This window comes from Symsagittifera roscoffensis, chromosome 2 (genome assembly GCF_963678635.1).
Source record: "Symsagittifera roscoffensis chromosome 2, txSymRosc1.1, whole genome shotgun sequence".
In the NCBI taxonomy this organism is placed as follows: Eukaryota; Metazoa; Xenacoelomorpha; order Acoela; family Convolutidae; genus Symsagittifera; species Symsagittifera roscoffensis.
In genome coordinates this window covers 68,880,099-68,892,951 of record NC_087063.1, presented here as the reverse complement: position 1 = coordinate 68,892,951, position 12,853 = coordinate 68,880,099, and the positions used below count along the sequence as shown (strand labels likewise).

The window sequence follows — 12,853 nt, the reverse complement described above, 5'->3', positions numbered from 1 at the left end:
TAAACGTAGAGCAGAGTAGCTTCTGCTCGCTTATTTTTAGATGCACCTGTGGCGCTGCTCCAACAGCCACGCGAACGATGCAGCGATTGACCGAAAAATAAGTGAAAAAAGACAAGAAAGCTATCCAGAATCTATAAACTACATAAGAACTAAAATAAGCTTCGCGCTCCTGAGGAGCTCTATACTTTGTAAAAGGGGGTGCAGATCGCTAAGCAAAGCTCAATTTATCGACAACTCCATAAGCGCTATTGTAGACGAAGGACGGCTAAGATTGTTGTGATAAACTTATTAAATAGATTTCCTCTTCCCTCGTTCAAACTGTGTGTTTTCTGAAAAGTTGTAGCTAGGAACAAGAAAACCTTATTCGAAACGAAAAAAGTCCCATCCGTTCCTAGCCGTGGATGGGTGAAAACCAATGAGATTTCACATATTCAAGAAATCGTCGTCGCAACACTTGTTGATCGGAGACTCACAATTGAAAAATCTTTCCCTAATTTCAATATCCTCAGCCTTCCTGGTGCAGGTATCGCGGATGTTCTAAACTTCTTGCCCCGCAAGAACGAATACGATATTATAGCTCTATTCATTGGTGCGAACAATCTGTTTACGAAAGACAAAAAAGACTCAACGAGAACACCCGAAGACGTTGCTGAAGAATTATCCCAACTTGGCCTACGGCTGACAGAACGTTGCAATAAAGTTTTCATTATCGCTCTACCACCCAGACTCGGAAGACCAGCCCGAACGGAACGTGTAAACGATATTCTTCGCAAAAAGAAAGAACTCTGGCGATATCGCGGTATATCGAAAAGAATAACCACCAAAACTGTTCTATCTTCCGACGAAGTGCATTTAACAACAGCATCGCTTGCGAGTCTCCAAACGATTTTGAAAAAGAAGATCATCTACAAGAAGTTCTGTGTAAAAACTGATAGCGAGGGCTACTCGAATATATACCACTGCGGCAACAACACTTGTCGGCGTCATCATTTTCACAGAGACTGAATTTTCTATTGATGACCTTTAGGTATCGCCAGATTTGATGTCTTTGTGAATTCACATCTATAAATAAAACCGTTTTCTCCCGCTAGTCATCAAGTACCCTTAAGGTCCCAAACAACTGTTTTCATAACCCTAACACTGATACCTCAGTCCTCAATCGGCGCCCTTTAGGTACCACCCTGAGGACTCGAGTACACTACCTAAACCTTCATCCCCCAAACACAGTTTCCACAGAGATAAGAGGACGTAAACATAAATAAAACTGAGAATGTCAAAGGACAAAAAACCTTGCAAAACATGCAAGAAACACATAAACGAAAATGACCCAATATACAATTGCATCACCTGTAATTGCTCTATGCACCTTGAAGTTGTCTGCACTGGCCTCTCGACCGTTGCACTCAATGGAATACTGGAACTTGGTAACAACGCACTACTGATATGCAATACCTGTTTGTCCAACGGAAAAAGAGATCAAGTAATCAGAAGCACAGCATCACATGACAAAAGTGAAAACATCAAAAAAATTGAAGAAGAAATTTCAAAACTAATTAAAGTAGTAGCCGAAGTCTCGACAAAAATGGAAAATATTAAAGATCCCATCCAAAGCCTGCCAATAGCAGAACAGGGTAAAACCTGGTCACAAGTAGCGGCGCAAAACATAATCAAACCCCTGAGCAAAGGATTGAGAATAAGAGGGGTCCCCGAGATCAAGGAAAGAGATGGAAGAAAAAGACTTGACCATGACTATGATGAGGTAAATAAAATCATGAAATTCTTAAACCTCGAATGCAATATCACTGATCTCAAGCGTGTTGGAAAGTTCAGCGAAGAACGAGCAAACCACAGAACTATACTGGTACGAGTAACCTGTCCAAGAGAAATAGAATTGATACTATCATCAACACCGGCCCTCAAAAATTATGACAAAAATGTCTTCATAAGTAAGGAACTCTCAGTCGAAGAAATGAAACTGGAAAACGCCATCCTGAGAGAACGTAGAAATCTCATCAGCAGTGTTAAAAACCCCAAAAATCTTCGAATCAGAAACCTAGAACTGCATAAAAAAGTAGACGACACCTGGACAAAAGTTCCAATTAAACCGGAGGAAAACAGCACAATTCAGACTAGAAATGACAACTGACTAGAATCGCTGAATGTTATGTCATTCAATACACGAAGTATACTGGATATAAATAGACGTATGAAACTTAGCAATATAATACTGTCGAACGATTATGACATCATTTGCTTAAGCGAAACTTGGTTAACTGAAAATATCCCTGACAACGCGCTTTTTCTGCCTGCACACATAATAACTAGATGTGATAGACCTACCAACTCAACAAAATCGAAACACGGGGGCGTGCTTATTGCTGTTAAGCAATCCCTAGCTTTCACAAAACTTGAAATACACACTACGGACTGCGTTGGACTCCTCCTTAACACTCCGACACCTCTCATCCTATGCTGTATCTACAGTGCCCCGAACGAAAGCAAATATAAGCTATCCACAGATGACTTCAACAAACTATTGAATATGCTAACTGACTACCCAAATGAATTTCAATGCCCAAATATTTTATTGGTTGGTGACATCAACTTCGCTAATACGCATTGGCAAACCTTGCAATCAACCCAAAAACACGAACAATTAGTACTGCAGACTTTTACTGATATGAACTTTCAACAGTTTATCGAACCCCCTCATGACCAATTAGATATTGTCCTTTGCAACAACCCCGACATTATTTTAAACACCACGATAGACAGCCATATGAAAAAACACTTCTCACACCAAGAAAGAGAATTATCAGACCACAACCCTTTTCTAATCACGATATCATCTCTTACACACAATGACGAAAAAGCCACTCCCATACAACACGGAACCGACTTTCTGGACTTTGGTGTCTTCTCATTAAACAACGTCGATTGGATTACTTTGAACAAATACATTTTGGAACACCCATTTCAACCGTACTGCTACTCTAACATTGACCACTTAATCAACTCATGGTACCTCTGGCTATATATAGCACTAGAAAAACACATGAAAAAACAGACCAAACACCGTATGAACCTAGCACCTTGGATCACACCTGAAACCTCCAATATTATCAAAAGACTCAACACAGCATCAAAAAAAGTAGCCTTTAAAAATACTCATACTAATAACCGCAATCTTGAAAGACTTAAAAACCTTGTAGATCATTTATCCGAATTAGATCAGAAAAATTTCGAAGAATCAACTTTCAAGGGCAGAAATTTCTCAAAGCTCCAAAAATACTTTAAAAGCATACAAAAAACTCAAGTACTCCAAAAACAATGTACTGGAATGAAAAAACCGAATCAACAGAGCACGGTAAAGCTAATCTTCTAAACAATTACTTCGTAAGCGTTTTTAACATTAAACAGAATGAAAACATTTAACCAATAGCTGAATTACCCGGCTCAATCAAATGCTTCAATTTCTCTGAAAATGAGATATACGACATCCTTAAAACATTAAACCTCCAAAAAGCAAGAGGACCAGATAGACTCGGTAACACAGTCCTAACCAATTTAGCAGATAGCATAACTTCATCTCTAAAACTGATTTATAACACCATCACCAACAAAGGAACATTTCCAACGATCTGGAAACTTAGCCAAATCATCGCAACTTTTAAAAATGGAAACAAGCAATCGGTCACAAACTACAGGCCCATAAGCCTGCTAACTGCAGTATCCAAAGTCTTAGAGAAACTGATCTTCCTTAAAATCTCACCAAAGATCTTCTCGCAAATCCATGACAGCCAATTTGGCTTCTGTCCTAAACGATCGACAACTCTGCAAATGCTCCAATTCCTCGACAAAATCTATGATGACTTTGATAACCCTAATATCAAGTCTCTACAGGCAATATACTTAGACTTCGAAAAGGCTTTCGACAAAGTTCCTCACGACTTGTGCATATATAAACTCAATAAATTTGGCATATCAGGAAACGCACTTAAACTATTAGCAAAATACTTAACCAACAGAAAACAGCAAGTACCAATAGGTGCGGCAGTATCCAGCCATCTTGAAGTTAGTAGCGGCGTACCTCAAGGCTCACTGTCAGGGCCAGTATTCTTCATTACATTCATCAACGATTTACCGTCATCACTCACCAACTCGTGCTATGGTTACGCAGACGATTATAAAATTGTTGCAACGAACCCTTCCCTGCTCCAACATGACCTAATCACGATCAACTTATGGTGCAAAGATAATTCCATGTGTCTTAATTTGAAAAAATGTCACAATATAATATTCAAAGACCCCCAACTTGACCTAAACATGTATCTCGGTGACCATATACTTGAAAAAACCTGTTCAGAAAAAGACCTTGGTATACAAATAGCCAACAACCTAAACTGGTCAGCACACGCAAAAATAAGAGCCCAAAAAGCAAAAGGCTGCTTATTTTTAATTAAAAGAAATATTTCAAAATCAGCGAGCTTAAAAATGAAACTGAACTCCTACTGTGGTGTGCCATTCTGCCGGATGACACAGCACAACCTTCCCGCGACAGAAAAAAAAGTGACTAAAGGCCTTATGAGCAAAAAAGTGTTGCGACGGAGGGTCAGAATGTTCTGGAATTTTTATTTTTAAAATTTCGATTTGAAGGAGAACATTTCTGAGAAATAGAGAAAAGACGGCCATTTTGAATAGAAAAGACGAAAATCAGAACAACGAGAGAAATTGTGAAGAACAGTTGTATCCGAGACAGGAAAATTACGGAGCCTCTTATCGTGGCAACAACACACGGTAAGGACCTTTGTGACAGATATTTGTGGAGACGGAGGCTTCAGTGGGGGGAAGAGAAATACCACGGAACCCTCCCGGGACACGAAATATAGGAGATATGAGTGTTATCTCAAGAAAATCACGGGAGTGGAGGCTTGGTCCCCCAGAGACTGTTATATGTGAAGGGACTGGGTAAACTAGCTATAACAGTTGCTGTAATGTCCTAGATCTTAATTAAACACCGATATTATTTGATATTTCAGAGCATGAGTAGATAAAAAAGGAAAGGGTCAATCCATCTCCAATGGATTTAATATAAAACTGTCACACAAAAACATATAAAAATAGGTTGTTCGAGCCGTGTTTTTAATGACAATCATGTAGTCTGAGGATCCGAGACTCAGCTATGTGGTTGTGTTCGCATGTAAACGAAAGCTGATCAAAAGTCGTTTGACTGATGGCCTAAAAATGGTAACTTTTTACTTTGCCCTAGACAGACCAGAAAATCAACTGGCAAGGTCGAGACGGTGAAAAACCAGTAGAATTAAGGTAATTGACGCCTGCCAGTCGTTAATAGGTACTTTTTCTACGCTCCGTCGCTGTGTGATATTTGGGCGAATGTTACATAGACGTTTTTATGCGCCTGTTAAAGGCATGAAACCATCATGATCAGCAAGCGTTTCAGCGACGTACCCTCCGCTCCGGGCGTATGCCCAAGTTAGAGGTCTTAATGACCGTTTTTGTACTAGGGGGAAGGTGCGTACCCTCCGTCTAGTACAATTTAGCTTTTTAACTTAGTTAACACCGAAAATTCCGGGGGCCGGAGGGTTAGGTGGGAAGTCATGAACCCGCTTGTCCCGAGGTCCCGGGACCAAAAACAATTAAAGAGAAAGCGTAAAACCAAACAAAAATAGTGTATAACCAAGAAAAAGCCAAAAATAAATTTATTTTAAAACAAAAAAGTACAAAAAACAGTAAAAAATCCAAAAAAGACCAAAAACAGTAAAAAACATAAAGTGACAGTTTATATGTTATTTCCGGACGAGATGTGATCTGACCTTCCTATTTGTTGTTGTTTCAGATTGATTTATATCTTTCTGATAGAAAGATTGTGTGTTTTGGTGAAGGGTTGGATACCCTCCCTTGAGTGTAATTTAATTTGAGTATTTAAGCACGTTAATGGTAACTTTGCTGGTGACCGGAGGGTAGAGTGGCAAGCTGACCGACGTGTTCCACACTCAACAGGGACATCAAGGACAACATCCGCAACGACTGTTGGGTATCGTTGAAGCAATTTTAGTATCGTTCGGGTACTATTTCTTTAAAACTTAAGTGGTGGGGGGCACGATTGGCGCGGTCCGATTGTACCCTCCATCGATTACAAATTTCCGAGTTAAGGGTCTTAATTCGGATATTTTGGTGCAAAGGAGGGTATAGTACTACTTATTAACGACTAGTAATAGATTATTATCCTTACTATATATTACTTATCTCCTATTTAGACCCAAGAAATACCCATTTTTTGTCGAAAATTACCAATTTTCGACCAAACTGTAGACCCCCAAATTTTCGGATATCCGAGCTTTTCCGATAGGCAAAAGGCTTTTATATAGAGAGTAGCTACGTAGTTCAATCCCCTTCACTAAAGAAACCGCGTGAGCAGAGACTCAGTAGAAGTTAGAAAAACAAAAATTTTTTCGATCAAAATTTTGATAATTTTCTGTATTTTGTCAATCTGTTTTGGGGATCGAGTTTTTGAGTTTTTAGAGTTAGAGCAATAAAATTTTTTGCGTTAGGAGCGTGCTAGCATAACGTGCTAGGTTACTAGAGAAATTTTTGGGTAACCCTCCGAGTAGCTCCGTGGACAGAGCTAACGACTTAAGGTTTGGAAAAGGAAGGAATCGGAGGGTCCAAATTTGATAGTTTTTGGCCAAATTTTTGTTTCTAAACCAATTTTGGTCCGGTTTTTTTGCCTTATTCCAGTGCCGTACAGGGCTGCTACGCTCATTTCAAGTTTTTTTAGGCACTTTTGACCTGAATTGCGGAAAAAGTCTTTCAGAACCTGTATAGGTGGTGAAAAAAGGCCATTTTGACGAACGCGTTTTTGGCGATTTCTCAAAGACTAGTTATCCGATCGGGATAATTTTGGTACCATAAGTCGACGTTTTTGACCATTTTTCCGAATCGCAACCGTTTTTGGGTTGATTATTTCGGAAAAGTAAAATTTTTTTTAGAATTTGTTGGTTCGGAGGGTCCAAATCACGGGCAACCCTCCGAGCGGCAGAAAATTTTATCAAAACATCTTTTTATTCAATTGGGAAGGTTGACCGTGTCAGCCAACCTAGTTTTAAGTCAGGTAGACCGCTCTCAGAGGCTTTACTGCGGTGATATAACCCTTTTTCTTAATTTTGGGGGAACCCTCCGAAGTGACCCTCCGGAGTCAGCTAAACCCTTTAGCAACCCTCCTTAGTGGAAAATTTCCACGAGATCACCCTAAGAAGTTAAAACAGCCCCCTTAGAGCTCTTAGCTTGTTTTGACGCTTTTTGAAGCTAGTAGGAGAACCTTCCAAGTGAGATCGGAAAAGTTGAAATTTTTGGAGGTACCCTCCGAAGTGACCCTCCGGAGCGTATCAAGCATCTTATTGACCCTCCTTAGTAAATTTAGGGGGACCCTCCTAAGTAACTTGAGTGATTGAGGTACCCTCCGGGGTAACCCTCCGGAGTGTCTTAAACCTTCTAGCGACCTTCCTTGTAGGAGACTTGAGTAAACCTTCTGTGGCAATTTGGGAAACGGAAAATATCCATTTAATTAGGATCATAATAGGATATTAGGCGTGCTTATCAGGATCATAAGAACCCATTCTGACCCGGAAATTCGTGATCAACTTTGGATTCTATATTGGGTGTATTAGAAGTACCCGAACAAAATTTTTTTTTGATTGTGATTTTGGTTGTGTGGTTGCCTTGAGCTACTTAATAGGAAAGTTCGGGCAATCCGGGAACAAATAAAAGAAGACCTCGGTGGGTGTATTAGGCAAATACACACCCACTTGAGAAGAAAAATTGTTCCCTACTCTCGTGCACTTGGAGCAGTCCGAGTGTGGGAGAGCTTTTTCATAGACTTGACGAATTTTCGACCAAGAGGTTGCCTTGAGCTACTTAGTAGGACAGCTCGGGCAATCGCAGGACACCCAAAAGAAGACCTCGGTGGGTGTATTAGGCAAATACACACCCACTTGAGAAGACTGTGTCCTGGGCTTCGTTCTTTCGGATCGTTCCGATTGGGGGAAGTCTTTTTCTTTAAGACTAAGTTTTATTTATCTGTTTCTGAATCATCACTGCTTTTTATCGAAGATTGTTTAATTTTAACAAAGCAGTGACTTGATAAATTGTGTAGCGATAAATTGATACTGACAAAAGGTCGCTGTCACCTGTAGGATATTCTTATCTGATTATCGATTGTGTTTTGTGTACCGATTATATCTTGTGGAAACTTAGTGTTACTGTTATATTATACAACCGGGTTGAGTTGGCATTATATCAATACTGGGTAGACCCTGTGTGTAACTTTAGCTGAGTCACTAGTTTAGTCGTGAGAGATCTAAGACACATTTTGATACTTACGGAGTCGAGTAGGCAGCGTTAAGTGATTTAACTAAAACTTGTTTGTGGTGCGTTTGCATTGCCATCAAATTACGAATATTTTCATTTTGTAAAAAACTATGCAGCGCAGGGACTCGTTAGGATCGACTACTAAAATTCCCAGGCTAAGCAAGGGAAGCACGAGGAAATTTAGAACTAGGCGTAGCCAAACCTCGTTTAGCAGCGCTTCCGACGCGTTTGCTGAAGACGAATTGACTAAAGGTCAACCTGATCTTTCAGTGATCGAAATGAAACTAAGGAGCGAGAAAAACCTTGATGGCAATCAAGGCCGGAGCGCCGAGGCCGAGCCTGCGAGCGAAACGCTGGTGGATCCCTTTGACGAAGGGGAGCGAACGCTCATTCGACCCGACTTTGAGCCAGACGAGGTCCTCGAAAGAGAGGAAGTCGAGAGGGCAGAGGAGACCTCGGAGCGTTCCGAGGTCGAGCCGCGAGAAGAAGTCTTATTCAAGGGAATGTCCAAATCGGAGACCAAGAGTCACAGGTGGAGGGGAGAATACTCACATTCGGCCAGTACCCACTCATCTCTGGCCAAGCAGAGCAACAACGCGATGATGTCGAGTATAAGCCCGAGTGAAGAACAACCGGGTTCGAAAGCCAAGAAGAATTGGAGGTCTTTGTACGACGAGCGCATGGCGTCACTACCAACTGTTGGTTTAACTTCCAGTTATGACTACCCGGAGACATCCCATCCGGATGTAAACTTCACACCGTGCCCAAGGAACGAGAAGAGCAGGAAGGCGTCATCAGTCTCGCCGACCAGGCCCATGTCAGATGGGATAATGATGGGAGCATCATCAACTTTTGACAGACTAATGACGTCAATGCACAAGCAAAAGGACGGTGCGTCATCGAGTACTAGGCTACCACCGCAGCTGACCTCATCTTCTCTGGGGCTAACCCCGTCACTGGGGGCAGCTGGTGACATAAGTGATATGTTCGCTGGTGTGATGAATGGCCTGGATGAATTGAGGCGGGACATGATTAAGAAGATAGATCAAGTTGACGAGAGAGCTCACCATGGTAGAGAGAGTTTGAAAGATGAGCTAACGCACGTGAAGTCGCAGGCGAGGTTTGATCAGGCTCAATTGATTCGCAACACCGATCAATGCCTGGCCGAGAGCCTGGCACAGGCAAAGAAAGAGTCAGAGGAAACAGAGGCTAGGATGACAAGAGAGATCGAGCGATTATTGAATGATCATGATAGTACCTATGCCCAAACGATGACTGGCCTGGAAAAGAGGTTGGATGCCAAATCTGACTTGATGATGCGGAAGCTTGACGCGATCCTGAACGGAAGTAGTTGGCAGGAGCATTCCAACTCAAGGGAGCGCTCACGCCATGCGAATGTTGCAGATGGTACGGGCAACAGTGCCAGAGCCCAGCAAAGCTCGAGAACTAACTACGAGCATAGAAACAAGGAGTGGCCAAGGGCAGCCCCGCAGAGGCCTGGCTGGACGAATCCAGTACCGCCGGAGGCAGAGGCCACCCCGGAGACAAGATTGCCAACCGTGCCACAAGTCAGTTCAGTACCAGATCTGACTACAGTCTCACAAGACACAACGATGTATGCCTCGATGTTTGAGCCCCTGAACAGATCTCTTGAAACATTCATCACCAAGCTCTCGAAGTCAACCGAGAGAGGAGAGAGGTCAAGAAGAACACTGAAAAAGCCGAAGTCATATAAAGACGAGTCAGACGGCTGCATTGATACTTGGATAGAGGTGATGAAGTTACACTTTGAGGAAGAGAATCTCTCCAAGAAACAAGAGTGCAGCGCGCTGACAAGCAACCTGGAGGGTACTGCATTAAATTGTGTAATGGCGAAAAGAGCCAATGAGAGAGACAGCGCTCGCAAGATATTCGACATCCTGCTGAATCGTTTCGGCTCTGGAGTACAAGGGCACCAGGCCATGGTGAAGTTCGAGAAGAGGCGACAGAGAGATGAAGAATCAATAGATAAATTCTTGGATGACCTTGAACTGCTCAGGAGGAGAAGTAACCCGGATGAGAGAATATCCGAGCGAAACTTGGCGATCGCTTCGAAGTTCATGGATGGAGTAAGGAGTGAAGAGTTGAAGACGATGTTGGCCACTCACTTCACCCTGTCGCTTGACCAGGTACCCACGCCCGACGACTTGCGTATGAAGTCACGCGAGTATTTACTCATAAAACCGAGGGCGCAAAACCGTTACAGCAATTATGGCAACTATAGCGGGACAAACACTGGTGCGAATTCCAGTTGGTACAAACCTCGCGATGACATGGACAAGAGGAGGTCGTGTGCAAATTGTGGTTCGATGGACCATCACGTTTCTGCGTGTTCTGCATACAAGCAGAACATGAAGGCCATAGGCTACTTTCTCGAGGACGCTGACGCGACCGACGAGGATCATGAAGAGTACGTGAGAGGGCTCATCATGAAATATGGTCCGAGGTGTTTCTTCTGTAATTTGGAGGGACACTTCAAGTCGGATTGTACTCAATTTTGGGACGCAGTAGTGGACGCGAAACATCCCCGCCACGAAGAAGCGCTTTCGGGTGTCAAGGCCAGTCGAGCACGTCTGATGAACGAGGCTGAATCTCGGAAAAAGGAGACGACACCGAGCACTTTCACGACCAAAAAGGTTAAGACGTGGCCTGACGAGGTGGTAGCCTCAAACCTCGAAACAGAGTCGTCTAGCCCACTCAAGGTGGATTACGGCCTGGCGGCAAGGACAGCTCTGCAGAATGTCAAACAGGACCTAGCCACGAAAGAAGTGGAGCAATGGGTAAGGTCGGAGCTGGAGAGCACAGATCTTCGGGAAAGTCTTAATGTCCTGAGTAAGACGACAAGAGCAGAAGACGAAAAAGAGCCCAAGAAACAGGGACTAAAACTGAACGTTATATCTGGCAAGACTTTCGGCATGACGAAGGCAGGGACCAAAATAATGTCTATCATCTCAGTCGCAGGACACCAGGTGGTCAAGAACCTGAGCGAGCCATCCGAGATTACACTGGTCCACCTGGACATCTATGCCGACTACCTGAAGGAGAAGGATCTCAAACTGGACTCCAGGGCAGTGCGAGCGCTGCTCACAACGGGAGGTCCGAGGCTGATGAAAGTGGACGGACATTATATCGATGTCCATGGCCCTTACCCGATTCTGATGAATGTGGATGGCATCAATATCTACACGAAAGCTCACATAACTGATGCGAACGATCAGGTTGGCCGGATATACATTGGTCAAGAGGAGCTGAAGGTCAGACGAATCGGACACAACGCGATGCTCGAACAAGATGCTGTGCATATTGGTTGCGAGGCAGATCTGGCCGCACACGTTCTGGACGTGCAAGGCAGACAACTTTCAGTAAAGAGACTGCTAGACACGGGAGCAGTAGTTAGTGTCATGCCAGTCAAAACTTGGACCGACATGGGTTTTGATAGGTCGGATCTCATACCGACAAACATCAGGTTGGCAGCTGCCAATCAGGGAGCAATCTATGTCGCCAGACGAACTCCGATCATCTCACTGCAGCTCGGAGGGAGACATCTTTGGATGAGCTTCCTAGTAGTAGAGAATTTGGATGAATCCAACCAGTTCATCCTAGGAAGGGATTTCGTTCGCAACTTTGACGTCACGATAGATCTCAATGACGGATTGATTAGGATCAAGGATCCTGAAAGAAAGTATGAGAAAAGACCCCTTAATAAGATCTTAATTAATCAGGCCAAGGTGCCGATTTTTCTGGATCGAAAAGTTAGATTAAAACCGAACCAAGCCGTAATAGCAACGTTTAGGATGAGGAACTTGAATGAACTCAGCAATGACAGACAGGTGTGTCTGGTACCAAATCCAAACAGTAAAAGCTCGGCTATTTTAGGAAGAAGCTTCTCACTCATTCAGAGCGGACTGTGTGTGAGTGTGTTGTTGAACACAGAAGCAACAACAGTGACAATACAGAGGGGAAAGAAACTTGGCTACGCTTTGCCTCTGAACACAGACTTTCTGAGTGTGGAGAACTTGAAGAAGTTTGATGTAACTAAGTGTCCATTACATGCGAACCAAGAATGTATAATGAAAAGAGTAATTGAATTGAAATCTTCTAGGAAATTGTTTTCAATGAAGTCGGAAACAGATGATGGGCTGTCTAGTTGTTCCAACTTTCCTGAGAGGCCGACGGAAGCAGAGTTAGCAGCGAATAGGCCTGTCCTACCTGAGATAGAACATCTGACGGGTAAAATATCTGACAAGGAACTAGATTCGCTCAGGGCGGTGCTAAATCGGAACGCAGACGTTTCTTCGAAACATAAGGCCGACATAGGTTGTTGCAATTTTGTGGAGCACGAGATTGAGATAGAAGAGGGCTCGGTACCTCATAGGGAAGGGGCGAGAAGAATGACCCCAAACAAGTCAGAAGCGTGTAGGAAGGA

The 12,853-nt window shown here is 43.0% G+C and overlaps 1 protein-coding gene across 1 annotated transcript in view; it reads left to right on the top strand.

The window, feature by feature from the left end:
- The first annotated feature begins 270 nt into the window (after positions 1–270).
- The window catches only part of LOC134840310 (ubiquitin-conjugating enzyme E2 A), a 311,529-nt gene continuing 298,946 nt past the window's right edge, over positions 271–12,853 (top strand). Inside the window, exon 1 of the mRNA XM_063856069.1 lies at positions 271–296. The gene's annotated coding sequence lies outside the window, so the exon portion shown is untranslated. The remainder of the gene's footprint in view (positions 297–12,853) is intronic.